Source organism: Nilaparvata lugens, chromosome 5 (assembly GCF_014356525.2).
Source record: "Nilaparvata lugens isolate BPH chromosome 5, ASM1435652v1, whole genome shotgun sequence".
NCBI classification, from domain to species: Eukaryota; Metazoa; Arthropoda; class Insecta; order Hemiptera; family Delphacidae; genus Nilaparvata; species Nilaparvata lugens.
Window position 1 is genome coordinate 3,933,947 of NC_052508.1, and position 17,003 is coordinate 3,950,949.

At 34.6% G+C, this 17,003-nt stretch overlaps 1 protein-coding gene across 5 annotated transcripts in view; it reads right to left on the reverse strand.

The window, feature by feature from the left end:
- LOC111043473 (collagen alpha-1(XVIII) chain) overlaps positions 1 to 17,003 on the reverse strand; it is a 206,737-nt gene that overhangs the window by 172,604 nt on the left and 17,130 nt on the right. The gene's annotated exons all lie outside the window — the stretch shown is intronic.

A 17,003-nucleotide genomic window follows, 5' to 3' on the forward strand; every position in this document is an offset into this window, starting at 1 on the left:
GTCGTGACATGATAACCCAGTTAAAACCCAATATTCTTCCATTCTCCAACCTGTAAACAGATTCACTAAACCTTGATTTCGGTTGCTTCACAAATTTTCACCGCAATACTGTATTATTAAAGAATAACTTAATCAGCGAGGTATTCAACGAAAATATTGGTAGATATGGAAGAAGATGATTTTTTATTTCTTATTTTTTATTGTACAAAATACTACAATCCAAAAACTAAAATCCTAAAAACCTAAATCCAAAAAGGGACAGTTTTGGGCATAAGCCTGTTGCGCCTCCTCATATAACTTTAAAAATAATTGTACGACTGAGAAAATGAATAGATAAATATAAACTATAAATTCTATCTTTCATTAGAAATTTTCTGTGCTCTTACACTCCAGAGCAAAGCTCGGTTCCTCGATATTTCGATTAAACAGATTTAGTTTGTCAATCTACGTAGAATATTAATAAGGACGGCAAAAAATCGAACGTCCAAATCGATGTGTGTGTAACTGGCTTTACAGAAAACGAGGACTTGGTGGAAATAATCAGTGACTTTTGAGAGAAAATATACTTTTTGTAAACCATAGTGACCGGTACCTTTGAATAAGGTTCAAATTAGAAATTCTCACTTAGATGTATTTTGTGAGATGACAAGTGCCTAGAAAATAGTTATACTGAAGCGAATTTATTTGAAATGAAAGGTGAAGGAGAAGAGTCTTCAAAATTTCATTTCAAGTTCGAATTTAGAGTCCTTGGTAACTTGAAATACTCAAAACTGGGAATTGAATGGATGGAAATATGTTCTAGTCTCGTTTATTCTTCCTCCGGTAGCACAAGCTCTTGAGAATAAGACTTCCTCCAGAATAATAGTAAATTCTAGCGTTTCAAATATCGTTTGAGTTGGTGTTTAATTTACAGTAATGTTCTTGCCAGCGTTATCGTTTGCTGCTCATTCTAATTCGAGCTTCCAGTTGCATACTGGGTATAGAGGCGGCGGGAACCTATATTGTTATCTATATTTATGTTTAGGGAGTGGGAATAGCGCAATAAACGTGCTGCATTCTTCTGCTGCCAGAGATTGACCAATAAAAGGTGATGATAGCATCAGAATGAAAACGTGCATTACACTCAACGAGGCACCGTACAAGAAATTGAGATGTTGTAGATTGCAAGAAGTTTCAAGGTCTGGAAAAATTGGATTCTCTCGTGAATTGGAATACACTTGAACAGTCATTGTAGAAAAGTATAAGAAAAATGAGGTTATAAGACTTGCAACAAAGCCAACCACCATGAACACTTTCTTGGTTTCACAATTATTGGATTTCTTCTTATTTTAATGGAATATGTTGAGTTATATTTTGAACGATATCTCTCCATACCCTCTTGAAGGAACTTCATGGTGAATAAAAGAAATTCTCTAGACATCCTTTTTGGAAAGCTATTGTTATCAACCTTCAAATCATGAAGTTTTGCCACAACTTTTCAATAATAAATGAAAAAGTAAATGATGAATTGATTTCCAAGTTCAATGATTCATTGTTCAATCTTCAAATCATGAAGTTTTGCCACAACTCTTCAATAATCAATGGAAAAGTAAATGTTGAATTGAATTCAATGATTCATTCACTTATCTTTTGAGTGACGTATGGGAATGTTTTATTACGTTATACACGGTCAAAGTTAACTATTATTCAAGATGAAATGAAGCTCAACCGCGATATGATTAAAAAAATACAACACTTGATTGAATTGACTTTCCTGTACAGTGGAATTTGTTCATTCTAGAAATGAAATTTTATTTTATTCATTCTGGATGCTGGAAAGCACATTCGAATGACTAGAAATTGGTATGTATTCCAACTAGTACTTCTTCTCCTTCAAGTACAGTCTCCATTGCAGAAGTTGGCTACCATCATGGCAATTCTCACCTTGTTCACCGCCGCTCTAAAAAGGGTTATGTGTTGTGCAATTGAATGCTTCCCTCAGGTTTCTCAACCAAGACATTCTTCTACGTCTCACTGAGCGCTTAACAACTATTCTATCTTTGATTATTAGGTGCAGAATCATGAACTTTGGTCCTCTCTTAATGAGTCCAAGGTATGTGCCCTCGATGTCCTTTAAACACACACAACCACAAAGCCCATGGTTTTTTATATTTCTAACATTTTATTGTATTTTTTTGTTTTGTATTTCTTTTTTATTTTGTTTTGTTTTGTGTATTTCAATAAATTGATAAAATAATAAATGTCAACTATCGTATTTATATCAACTATTACTAGTTATCATAAATTATGTTACTTTGTTGGCCATTCAATCATTACAAAAAGCCTGTTCAGCAAAGTGAGTGAGATCAATCTGTTGAGGCTACATTGTAGCAAACAAATCTGGAAATTGATCAAATGCATTTAATTGTGCTAGGCTGTAAAACAATTGTTCCAGTTTTAAAATTTCACGGACTCATTTTTGAAAAGTAGTCGAAAGATCAGCATGACTTTCAAAAGTGTAGGTGTGTTGAAGTGGGTGTAAGGAAGCTTCTTCTCAACGTGCTGGAAGCTCTTTTAGCGTGGGAAGCACTCTGAAACGAGGAAATTCAACATGGGAGTAGAGTAAACAAATCGTACAAGGCTAATCGGAATATCATTGGAATACACCCGATTCACAGTCTCTCAGATCAGAGGTTCAAATTGAATTCGCTGTTAAAATTCATCCAGACTTGATTCAATATAAAAATGAGAAGATAAATTGTTAATTCCAATCGAAAAAAATATATTCTGAGGATTTGGATATGTATATGAAATTATCCATCTTCATTATGATTTACTGATCACTTTTTTCAGTTGACAATACTAGGAGGCCATTATTAAGTCAATAATTGCAATTCATGAAATCCTTTCAAATTCTATTCGAGCTCAAAACCTATCAAACTTTTTTGCAAAGTCTTATTTCACAGACACTTTTAGAGGGAAGAGGAAGTGACATTACACGAATTAATCTATAGAAAAATTATTGAAATCCTATTCTTGATGCTGTCAGTTGGTTTTATAGAGTTTCAATGTAATGACTCATTCAAATATTGTTGATCAGATGATGAATTGTGATATCTTGAATGAGAGAGAAAGTGCATCACTTTCAACCCTGTTACACTCTATTAATGGCCGGCCCTTCATTGCATTCTCTCTGTACTACTCTCAGTCCACTACGAAATTTTCATGGAGCAAGAACCACGTATGGGTGGAATCCCACCCAAGTATTCTTCTTTGAATTCAAGATTCTTCATCAAATTCATTTGGGATTTCAATGTTGCCAAGTCGGTTGTTGGTTGATGAGTTCAAGGGATCCCAAGAAAATTGTGATTAAATTTTATAATACTGTTATTAAAAGTGGTTGAAGAAGAAAATTATGAGAGGGCTGAAAAGAATTGTCAGGCACAAATACGTTAAATAACTGTCTCCTATTAAAGGTTTATCCTCTATCCTTCAAATATTAGACACTTATTGCTGTATTTCCAGCTATTTTTATCGAGTTTACGATTACACTATTGAACTTTTTTCGTTTAATGCGTTAGCATCTAGGTCTATTCATTATTAACAGTAATTGAAGCAACACTGTAGAGAAAAGACAAAGATATGGAAGTGGAACAGATGTGATTAGGTTGAGAAATTGGAAGAAAAATAGAAAAGAGAAAGTAGAGAATTATCGGCGTGAGGAAAAGCAAATTAGAGTTGGGAGAAGACTGCTCGCGTTACAATCGAAGACTACGGGCAAACTGTGTATCCTTAATTCCGTTAGAGTGATTTAATTGCATTAATATTCAAAAGGCAGAGATAAAAGTAAAGCCAAGGTGTAGCTAGACTAGGCTTTCCGGTTAAATGAGCAGTTTCGATGGCTAAAGTCTGCTCCAACTCAACCAAGTGAGAGAGAATGCTGGTTGGTGCTCCTTGTAGCCTATTACAGTGCTCCCTTGCAGCTTCAGAATTCTCGGTCACTATTTTCCGAGAATCATACTTTCTCGCCCTCTTTGTCAATCTCTCACTCTCTCCTTCTCTGGCTCCCATTTCGGCCTTACTCACTCTCTCTCTTCCTCTCTTTGGGTCACAAACATCTCCGAGATTTCCACTCACTCACACCCAGTCACTCACTCACTCATTCTCTCACTCACTTTATTTTTCACCTCGAAAGCTTCCACACTTCTCATCTCACGTTCCAACACAAACATGTTGGAATACATCAACAGAGAGTAAAGATCAACACAATTATTGCTGTTAGCACGACCATTCTGTGAAATGTAAGTAAAACAGAATGATAAGAGATGGATAACTTCTATTTGTCTGGTTTAACAACTTTACAACTCCTTTTTCGTTCGTTATTAGTATGAGAAACTATAAAATAATGGAATCAATCGATTTACTGAAAGCAATAGAAATTAACAAAGTGGTGCTTGAATAGGGTATCTGAAGTTAGTTGGATTTTGAGTGCGTTTCAATATTGCCTGATCATCAACCAACTTGAATTGGCTCTTTTTAGAGAATGGAAAAATATGCTTCTACTTGGTATGTTTTAGTTGAGAATAAAACATTTCGATTGTGAACTTTAATATATTCACATATTGACCACTATTAACAACTACAAACCCAGCTAAATGAAAACATATCCTATTCAATCTCAACAGTAGTTGATTCAACTTTGGACAGCAGTGTAAATTCTATTCATCAAAGCTTGATCAAAATCAACAATATGCGATTAGTTGCGGATCATTATCATCTTATTATAGACTATTGTTCAATTCCGCGGAATGAGGATGTCCAAAATCCGAGCTTAAAACTACGCTATAATCCTTCTTTGAATTGTTGCGATTATTCAGTTTTGAAATTAATTTCAAACCAGGGATTCGATAACAGTATTACAACAACTGTCCTGAGAATACTGTAACCATTTATAATCCTTGGGCTCACAATAAATATAATTCTGGATATTCCGAATAAATAATACCTTAATCCTTTCTTCCATTATTATCGAAAAGCCCGGTTATTTGCATATTTGAGAATATGATTAATTCAGATTCTAATTTGTGAGGACATGAGTTGATGCCTAATGAGCTGAATGGTATTCATTACAAAATTCAATTTTCATCACCATAGCTCATTCATTGACCAATCATTAAATCGAATCATTTACGTTCAATTCTAGGCCAAGTTTTTACTGATAAATACGATTTTACATAGCGATAGATAGCAATTTTGCATTATAGAGTAAAACGTTTCGTGTGAAAGATAGGTTTATGCAAATGTATCTGGATTTTGAACCTGGCATAATGTTCAAGTATAGTATAGCGTAGTATTGGTATTGGCAGTTGAACCTTAGTAATTTGAACTTCTTCATTCAAATAATAGCACGTAACCCGTGCTTCACAAGAGTCTAATTAAAAACTTGACAAACGGAAAACTTGACCTACTGATATCTTGAAGAATTTAAAATAGGCCTTTAACCATCCTCGGTTAATTAAAAATCTATCTATGCAAAATCTAAGGTAATTCAGTACCTACTTCAGACATGATGATGCATCATTTCTGAATTCCCTAACCTGTACGTGTATTAAGCCAATTCTTCCCTTTATTATATTATGGATTCCTTCACTTTTTGAATGTGAGGCATATATATTTTTCAGACTGCAAACAGACTTATATTTCACAAAATGTTCAAATAATACAATATCGAGAATCCCACTCCACATCAGCCAGAATCCTCAGGATTGCGTAGCCCATACCCAAACCAATTCATATCAAATCGTCTACATTCACCACAGAAACGAGTAAATTGATTCCAAGTATGTTGAACTAATGTTGATTATGAATTCCCAATAAGCTTTGGTATTCTGGCACTGTCATTCATTCCTCCATTTCTAAATTGATCGACCACATCATGCATGCATTATAACAAACAACGAAAATTATTCGGATGCAATATGAACTCTGGAATTAGAAATGGATTCTCAATACATTCTCAGTTACCATCACTGCACTATCATGTATCATTCAGCCTGCTTGTATTGTATTTATTCCACTTAAGTATGAATCATAACAAACAAATTATTTCCAGTGGATACAAGGTATATATTCTTCTATAGGTACTATTTCTTCTCAATTTCTAAATACAAAAGAAGCCACTCAATCAAAGTCAGCATAATACTATGTAATGTAAATCATCAAGAGCTTTCATAAACTGAGAACTGAAAATTTTTGTAAGCATGTCGCTACATACAGCGATTGATAGTTGAAGAGTTGAAGAGTTGAAGCGATTGATATATTTATAACGCATATTGAGTGGTGCATTAGCTCACAATAATAGAGCATTTATTCACGTGAAAGACTGCGTGAGGAAAAACAGTATCAGCAGTATCAGATTATTTCGAGAGATTTAGCGAAATCCAAAGTGTAGGCCTTCCCTAACGCAACCTCATGAGGAGAAATAATCCAGTTGATAGCTTACTTTGGGTGTCAATCACAAACTTTGATTTGAGACTAAATCAAAGTACGATCTACTGTAGAGAGATTCCACAACTTTATATTAGATGCGAGGTTGGATCAAATTCATCGCGATATCATTTTTCTCAACATTTTTTTAAATTCATGTGAATATTTGATGATCTTTACTCACACACTGCCTCTTATCCGTGGGAAAATTCCACAGATTTTTATTATGAAAAATCTCTGTATTTAATTTTCTTGTTGTTGTGAATGACGATATTCTTATTTTGATTGATAAGATTTGATCCGATCAATACACATAACTATGAATTTATAAAAGGAGAATAGTATTGTACTTTACAAGTTATCTTACAACCATTGCTCCCAACATATAGTAACACAACCACTCTGGATTACTCTCTATATTACACAGAATATTATGGAAATTCAATTTGATTTGGTTCGATTAATATACATGAGTATACTCGAGGATTAGAACCTCAGGCATTTTACCTTATGATTTGATATCTAATCTCTATCTTAGTCTTCACTAGATCTTCAATCTCTATTCTTAAGAATCGTACAATATAATCATTGAATTAGAGACACAATTACTCTCATCCTGGATTGATTTTTGGGTTACATAGACACTCTATAACCATGGAAACAATACACAATCATTCAATAGATCAACACTAATCTTGAATCTATGTAATAGTGCATGATTTATGCTACCCTTGTGCACAATGTAGCCTACTATGTGTCGCTCAAATCGCTATCACAACAGTGTATAGAAGGAACTCCTCAGTGGCCCTTCTTGAAGTGAACACTAGAAGCTGTCACTTTCAGCCCACTGAAAAGGTCGAATTAAAACTGAATCCTTTCAGTGAAAAAAGTTGCAGTTGAGTGACGATAAAAACAACGGGTGACATGTTGCAGCCCTAGTTTTAAATTTTCACCTCTCAGCATTTTACTAACAAGAGCTCAATCAATTTTGCCGCTGGAAAGGCTAGTCGGTCGGGTCAACCGAGTACAATTAAGGGAAGGGGACTAGTTTATAAACGAGACGAGTTGAGTGCTGAGAATGTGGCCGGCTCAAAGGAGGAAGCAGTGCTGAGGGAAAGGCTTCCAGCTTTATATTCAGAAAATAAACAATTAATTAAAGCCTTTGTCAACAGGCTGTACCTGACCGAGTGATGAGTGGCCATTCAAAATGCCTTCTAATTTGGTGACAGTTTAATAGAAGCAGGTAGGCCAGCGGTCGATATCTCACACCTCAACATCATTTTCAGCTTTTCATCCATCTCTTGTACAAAAATTTCCATCACACGTGAATTTCCTACTGCAGTTAATTTTCTATCAATGTCAATCAGACTAGGATAGAATAATAAGTAAACCTGATACAATACTTCCCTTCCTCACACAAAGACACTGGTTCTAGGTGAGGAGTATTATCATTATTTGTTGTACAGTATTATTCAATTATTAATGTTATTCAATTATTTTTACTCATCTCCCAATTAACGGAATGACTTGAAATTTGGAACTCAAGGTCCTTACACTATAAGTATCCGACACGAACAATTTCGATCCAATGTGATTCAAGATGGCGGCTAAAATGGCGAAAATGTTGTAAAAAACAGATTTTTTCGCGATTTTCTCAAAAACGGCTCCAACGATTTTGATCAAATTCATACCTAAAATAGTTATTGATAAGCTCTATTAACTGCCACAAGTCCTATATCTGTAAAAATTTCAGGAGCTCCGCCCCATCTATGCAAAGTTTGATTTTAGATTCGCGGGAACACTAGCGTCTGGTGATCAATTTTCATAACGGCAAGGAAAGTTGTGTGAGTGCACAACACCAGATTTTTTTATTCGTGAACTGATGTGCTGGTTTGAAAGTTCTCAATTATTGTGGTTGCGAGTTAATTTAGTGCTCTGCCTTCAAAATTGTATTAGAGTTTTTTGAAAATCTTCTTCTTCTTTATGTGCCGTCTCCTTTAAGAAGATTGGCTATCAACATGGCAATTTTGATTTTTGAGGCAACCGCCCTGAAAAGATCAATGGAACTACTGTTGTACCACTGTCTCAAGTTATTTAACCAGGAGATCCGTCTTCTTCCTATACTTATTTTGCCTTGTATCTTTCCTTGTATGATGTTTTGCAAAAGTGTATTTACTCTCTCCTCTCATTACATGACCCAGGTATTGCAGTTTCCTGATTTTGATGGTGATCAAGATTTCTCTGTCCTTTCCCATTCTTCTTAATACTTCCTTGTTGGTTGTCTGCTAGTCCAGCTTATTCTGAGAATTCTTCTATAAGCCCACATCTCAAATGCTTCTAGCCGGTCGGTGTCGTTCTTTTTAAGAGTCCAGGCTTCCATTCCATATAATAGAACTGGAAATACGTAGCCTTTAAGCATTCTTAATTTGATATGCAGGCTAAGATCAGTACTACTCAGTACGCTCCTCATTTTATTAAAAGTAGCTCTAGCCTGTCCAATTCTTGACTTTATTTCTTCGTAGTAGTCATTGTTGTCAGTGACAATTGTTGCAAATCTATATTATATTAAACCTGCATATTATTAATATCAGGTCATAAAGGTGTTGGAAACCGTCTATAGAAATCTGTTGTCTATAGAAAACTATAAATATCAGTAGGAAATCATGTGAAAAGTATTTTTCACCCTCCTTCAACGAAATAATATATTATCCTGAGATCGCTTACACAACAAGTAACATTTAAACTGCTTCGGGTAATAATATATGTATTATGAATAGTGGATTCAATGTATAAATTCTCTTTGAATCATTCCACTAAATGATTGCTCTAGTAGAATTTTTTATCCGATTTTTTAGTGTGATATGATGAACCATATGTTTTCGTTGTCATTGATTCATTCATAAATATCAAATGTTGTTGATCCGTTACTAGTAGAAAGTCATGTTCAATTTTATTTGATTAAAGCTCTACAAATGAAGAGTTTACTTATTTCAATTTAATCAAATAAAATGCCGACAAAGAAAAAGACAAAAACGATTGAAAACCGTAACTACGAAGAAGATAAGATGGAATCACATATTGACAAGTTTCTCAAGCCAAAGGAATTATCTATCGACCCAGATTCGCCTACGGCAGAGAGAGAGTGGAAACATTGGAAAAAGACGTTCGAAAATTTCTTAGAAGGAACGACAACCAAAGACAAAATGAAAATATTGGTAAACTTCTTATCACCTGCTTTATACGAAATTGTGGAAAGCTATACTTCATATGAAGAAACTATATCCATGTTGGAAGATATGTTCTTTAAACCAAAGAACGAAATTTATGCACGATACTGCCTTGCTAATGCAAAACAACAAATAGGTGAGTCCATTGATCACTACTATTCTGAACTAAAAAGATTAAGCTTATCATGTAACTTCACTAGAGTGTCAGCCGAAGAAAACAAAAACATAAGCTTGAGTGAATCTTTCTCAGATGTTAATGCTGTAACCCAAAATCGACAGGCAATTGTAGAGAAATCCGTTCAATGCCAACGTTGCGGATATAAAAAACACTCAAATTCTCAAGAATGTCCTGCAATAGGAAAGACTTGTCATAAATGTTCCCGAATTGGACACTTTTCCCATGTGTGTAAAAGTAAAACGCTCAAAGAAAAACTAACTACGTCAACTATTACTGCAGCTGGTATAGCCAGTAATCTTTCTAAAGCTACAATTATTGTTTCGGTGAATGGAATAAATACACCAGCTCTTATTGATACCGGAAGTGTTGCCAGTTTTATTGATGAAAATGTACCATTCATAATTGAGACAGATGCATCAGATTTTGCAATTGGTGCAACATTAACACAAAATTCTCGACCAGTAGCCTTTTTCTCACAAACTTTGTCCCAAAGTGAAACCAGGCATTCAGCTGTTGAGAAAGAAGCCTATGCCATTGTGGAGTCTATAAGAAAATGGAGACACTATTTACTACGAAAACAATTCACTTTGATCACTGACCAAAAATCAGTCACATTCATGTTTGGCACTCAACACAATAGAAAAATAAAAAATGAAAAGATACAAAGGTGGCGCCTAGAATTATCTGAATACAAATTCAACATAGTCTACAGACCTGGAAAAGAAAATGCATGGCAAAATACCATGATGAACTTTGTCACCCTGGTGTAACTCGTTTCTACCACTGGCTCAGAATGAAAAATCTCCCCTATACTGTAGATGATGTAAGGAAAATTTGCTCCAATTGTGCAATTTGCTCTGAAATAAAACCACAGTATATGAAGACAAAAGGAAATCTCATAAAGGCAACAAAACCTTTTGAACGAATTAATATGGACTTCAAAGGACCCGTACAATCAAAAACAAGAAATAAATACCTACTGGTGATGGTTGATGAGTACTCAAGATTCCCTTTTGTATTTCCTTGTCCAGACATGACTGCGAGAACAGTCATAAATTGCCTGGTCTCATTAATATCAATGTTTGGCCTTCCAAGCTATATTCACACAGACAGAGGAACATCCTTCATGTCAACTGAGTTGAAGAGCTTTCTTGGCTCAAAAGGGATAGCAACTAGTAGATCAACGCCTTACAATCCGAGAGGGAATGGTCAAGTAGAGCGATATAATGGAATTATATGGAAAGCAATAACACTAGCTCTAAGATCACGAGGACTTGATTCAAATCGATGGGAGGAAGTGTTGCCTGATGCACTTCACTCTATTCGATCTCTTTTGTGTACTACAACAAATTGCACCCCTCATGAACGAATGTTCCTACACATGAGATCCTCAACAAATGGACAGTCACTACCATCTTGGCTAATGAGCCCAGGACCAGTTTGGCTGAAGAAAATGAACAGAAATTCAAAGCAAGATTCATCAGTAGAAGAAGTTGAATTGATTGAAGCAAACCCAGAGTATGCTCACATTCGTCGCCCTGATGGACAAGAGTCCACTGTGTCGCTCCGTCATCTTGCCCCTAAGATAACACGAAAATCTAGCCGGGTAGAATGATATGATAAACCATATGTTTTCGTTGTCATTGATTCATTCATAAATATCAAATGTTGTTGATCCGTTACTAGTAGAAAGTCATGTTCAATTTTATTTGAATAAAGCTCTACAAATGAAGAGTTTACTTATTTCATAGTGAAACACTTATTTTCATGAAAACATTTGCGGTACAACAATCCAAGAATACAATGCGAAAAATTATTACAGTAGATCTATGTTAAATAATAGTGTTCTTCAATGTGAAATAGTGTTCCTCAAATGAATAATTGTGCATACATTCAAATACGATTTCCCTTGAATCGAAGTGCAATCTAGACGACGGGTTGGTGGTGAATAAGCTGCTCAGACATGGGACAAAACTTTGACGAGGAGTTATGTTTGTGGGCGAGTGACAGACAATCTCGCCCTGCAAACACCCCACCACATTCGTCGTCCAATCCGTCAGCTCATTGGCTATATCGAGTTAATACCACCACCAGCAGCAATAGCACAGAAACCAACCAAGAGGTGAGTCACTTGAAGATTGAGTTGGCACAGCGATTGTAACCTGCTTTGAAGTCATTTGAAGGGAATTTCCAATTTTCATTCCAGAACCTGTCACAAATTTGCTTGCGTCAGTGTCACACGTCTGTTTGTGCTCTATGTCATCGTATTTTGGCCCTGATTCCTGCCTGATCTGTGCACAGTTGTTGTAAGCCGATTTCACTGTCGGCTGGCCACAGCTGTTAACAACTGAACTATTCAAGCGTCTCACTCCGCCGCTAATTAATTTCGGGATTAAAATATGCGCTTCCATCGTGCCAACTCAACACCCCCGCCCCAAACCCTCAAACCCCCAAAACGTGGGCTTCGAAACTTCAGTGCAGATGCTCAAACTCTCTTCCACCACCACCGTTCCTCTTTCACTCTATAAACCATTCTCTCTCAGCTTTGCCCTTGAATCGGCGTCCTATCTCAAAATAATTTGGAGGGACTACATCGATGTAGGCCTATGATCACCGACAGTCATTTGCTCATTAGTGCGTCCATAAAGTAACCACTCATGTACTTGGTCGATCAGATACATTTCACAGTTAAAACCCTGTTTAAAATGTTGGTAACTTTGCTTGCTAATTTTCCATTCAGGTTATAATGAAAAGGTTCAATCTGAAAGATAAATATCGATTAAAATGTAATAAATGTATAACTGATTGAGATATTTCAAATTCTTTAGATTCTAAATTCCTAGTTTTATATATATATTTTTGACTCAAAATTGGACAAAAATCATGAAGTGTAAACATAGCCTGTTTTTGGACAATTTCTATCTGAATTTGGGGAAGGAACAGTTTTGGGCTTACAGCCTGTTGTTCCTTTCCTAATCATTCATAATTGAAAATGATATTGTACGTATCATTGTATAAATGAATAAATAAAAAAAATAAAATGCTATCTAATATCATATACAGTACTATAGAGTTTCCCATGATAAAGCTACAAAAGAGTCAAGTATTAAGGAGTTTTCATCTGACTGTAATGATGTAGTTTGTTGTTCAAAGAATAAACTGAAGAATGAAATATAATTTATAGGAAGTATGTGCTTTATCTTGAATTATGACTTGAGATGTATCACGAAGCAAATGCAGTCGATTGCTTATAGTTGATGCAATGACATTACATCTAAATTTCGGGCTTTTAGACTCCTTCACGAGTATGAATGTTTCTTGCGGATGAATCCCACATGAAGCTTTAGCTTGTGCATGTATAGGAATCTTATAAATTTATTAGCTTTCTTTTTTTTACTGATTGTATACATAGATATTCACTTGTGCGTGGATGATGAGGAGATATTTGATGACATGATTTAAAATCTATGCTAATGGCGAGATTCAAAAACTATAGACCTACTGTTTCTTTAGTAACATAGTTAATAATTTATATTAGTATCAATTTATATTATAAGTGGGTTGATTTCCAAAAGAATTAAATTCAATATTTGTTTATAGACCTATTGTATTTTATCTTAGATATTTTGTACTTTTTATGTTTTAATTGCTTGTTTGTATTTTTCAAAGGAAATAAATTTATTTTATTTATTCATTAATATCAATCAATAGAGTCAAGGTTTCAACCTGGAAAAATGTTCGATTTCGCTCTGTCGAAACGTAATGGGAATTTTAATTTAATGCAAAAGCTTTTTAATTAAATGGTTTGGAGCCTCGTATGAAATAGCAAGTGCCAAAAGAGAGAGCACTTGAAACGTTTTGATCAACTGAGCTGGTTGACTAATGAAAGTACTCATTGTATGATTCTGGAATACTCCATCGGATCATTCTCGGTCAAGTGATACTACAAAATACACTATTCATACAATTTTATTTCAGTTACATCTTAGTTTCTTCACCACTGAGATTTCATTTAAGATTAATTGAGCGTTGTAGCCAATCTGTCAGCAATCTTTGATCTGATTCTCTCTACTCCATTTACATTTTGAGTTGATCCAAATGGTCAAACATTCTATAGTATTCTTGTTGGATATTAGTAGTTTTTGTTGGAGATTGGTGAGAAAAGATCGTTTACAAGGGAAAAGTATGTGAGAATGGTAATTTATCCAATGCAAATCATTGTCTAAGCGTACAATATTTTAAGAAGGAAAACGATGAAGAATTGCATCGAATATGAATATCATATTCAATAGTTATTTGTGCAACTAGTGCGCAAAGTGGCAGTTTGCTGCACCGAAAGAAACGTTTTCGCCACACTTGGATGTAATGAGCTGGTTTACGTGCGTCATATGGAGGCCGAAAGTGATTGTTTTCCGACCATGCCGGTAAAACTTTACGGCCCTAGGGCTGTAAAATGACCTTGAATAACAGCTGATCGTGTCCGATCTCACAAAAATCATAGAGAGATAATCTCATAACGACTGTAATAATCTATATAATTATGTATCGTGAATCGCGGTATTATGTCTATAATATATTTTATAAATTACTGTTTAATAATTTAATATTTATTATTGTGTTTTTGATATCAAACAATGAATACAATGGCTGCATTGTCCATTGTCAGAAAGGTACGTATCGCAAGTATTTAAAAGTGAAGAATCGAATTTGAAATCAAAGTACAATAATTGTATCAATATTTAAAAGTGAGGTAGAGTAATAATTGTTTCTTTTTTATTATCGAATTCCACTTCTTAATGCAATACAATCAACTATAATAACAAGAAAATACAGCAGAGATCTGAAGTTTAAGGTAAGCCTACTGGTGAAACTCAGCCTTGACTAAAAAATTCCTAGTAATTTTTCCGTAATTCATTATCAAAACTTTTAGATAATTTTTCTTTAATATTGAACCATATAGAGAAAACATTAGGCCCACTCAAGATTGAATCTTCGAATGTTTTCTCTATGATTTCAGAGCAATATTTTGTTGTGAAAATGCCGGCAAACCGGCTTCAAATTAATATGCCGCTATACACTATATTATAGTAGCCTACATACGTTACCTGACTTAATTCAGAGTGTAAATTTTATTGTGAAACAGATAATAATATTAAATTTAATAATATAAGTCATGAGCCAAAGTCTGTTGTACCTTTGACTATAGAAAGAACCTTCTTCTATAGAAAGAAGGTTGTTCTTTCTTTGAAGAACAACCTTCTTTCTATAGTCAAAGGTTGTACGCTTTTTAGGAGTGAAGTAAACTTTTTTAGAAGTCTAGTTTACAGTATTACGTGTACGCTAAGAGTTATCAGTCAGGCTTCTACTTTCTACATTATGCAATAGCCGAGAGCATAAAGGCGTAATACAACAGAATTTCAAAGCTCAGTGAATAACACGATCTAGGTTCGAACCTCGGTCAATGACATTTTTTTTTGTCGATGAATTTCGACTTTTATTAGCTATTTTTTATATTAGTTACCATAATTTAAATTTCAATCAATTTTTTAGATATATTTTGAGACAAAACTGTGAAATATGCAATTATATTAATTTTTTCATCACATTATTTCAAAATAGTAATGAAAATTCTATTCATCCATCTATCCATGAGATATTGCACCGGGCGCAAAGCGCGAGCTATAAAAATTCAAACAATTATTCGAAATATTAATAGTATAAAAATATAGTCACTATTGTAAATTATTAATTAGTAATATTGAAATTAATTGACAGTAAAAGTTGTCATAGAGAGATTCAACCAAGATTCAAACTATCAAAATAGGCTGTTTGAATTTTATTAATTTTTCAATTTCTTATAAATATTGGGAAGTTTTTTTTTTTTGGTGTGGCGAAAAATAGCGTTCGCAACACGGGCAAAAATGTTTTTCCGGCTCTCAAACGCTTCAAGTTCTCGACTTCGTCTCGAACTTGAAAACCGCGATCTCGAGCCGGAAAACGTACATTTTCGACCCTAGGTGCGAAATATACTATTACGCCCGAGCCGTAGGCGAGGGCGGAATGGTTTCTTGAGTGCAGCAGAGGAACTTTGCACACGTATTTCACATTTAATTTTTCCTACAGTTACCATTGAATATGAAAAGTGGGTAATTATAGGTAAAATTGCCTGAAATCCATCAACTGTTTTTCTGTGTAATTTTATTATTGATAAAAAACTTAATTTATTGTCAAATTGAATAAAAATGTTGTCCTTGGTTATAATATATACTTAATAATTTGCGCGTTGTGCTTCGTTGCACCTCTGCTCACTATAGCAGCCCAGTCACTGTTACCAACTTCATTTTGATTTTGCTGCACTGTTGCTCCATATAACCTATTAAGTATTTTGCGTTGCAATGTTGCAAATCTGGAGTGCAGAAAAATTTTTCCCGCACTAGAGCGGAAAAGTGATTCTTTGCGTTCTGTAATCAGTGCAGTAATGGCCACTTTTCAACGTAACTGTAGGAAAATGTAATAATGAACGATGGAATGGAAATTCTAATGTATTGTCATCATGTGTAACTTTGTAAACAATGTTCGATCTTTGAACCAGTGCAATATCATGCAAATTCATTGAACTGCTTTAACCCTTAGACTACCAAATTAAGGAGGAGTTTGGTATAAGAGCTTATAATAAGCTTCCTGCACATTTAAAGGAACCAGAAGTGGGTAATTTCAAGAGAACCATAAAAAGGTTTTAATAGAAATATGTCCATATAGTAGAGGGGAGTTTCTAATTTGACGGTATTTTGTTTGCGTGTTTGTATGCTTGTGTTTGAATTTTTATTCCTTTGAATTTAGCTAGCCTACTTTGTATTTATCATGTTTGATTTATGACGACGTTGCTATGCATTTGTATAAATGTTTTTCGCAATAAAGGAATCTTGAATCTTGTGAAATTGAATAGATTAGCAATTCAACAAACTCGAAATTTGATCTACAGTTGAGGCCTACGGCTACTCATGGAATATGTTGCATGAAACCCAATTTAATTGGAGTTGTCATTATTGAAAATCACGTTGTCGACTGACAACTCCATCCATATTGACAGCTATAGTATTGATATATTGACTTATAATAGTATTAAACGGAAC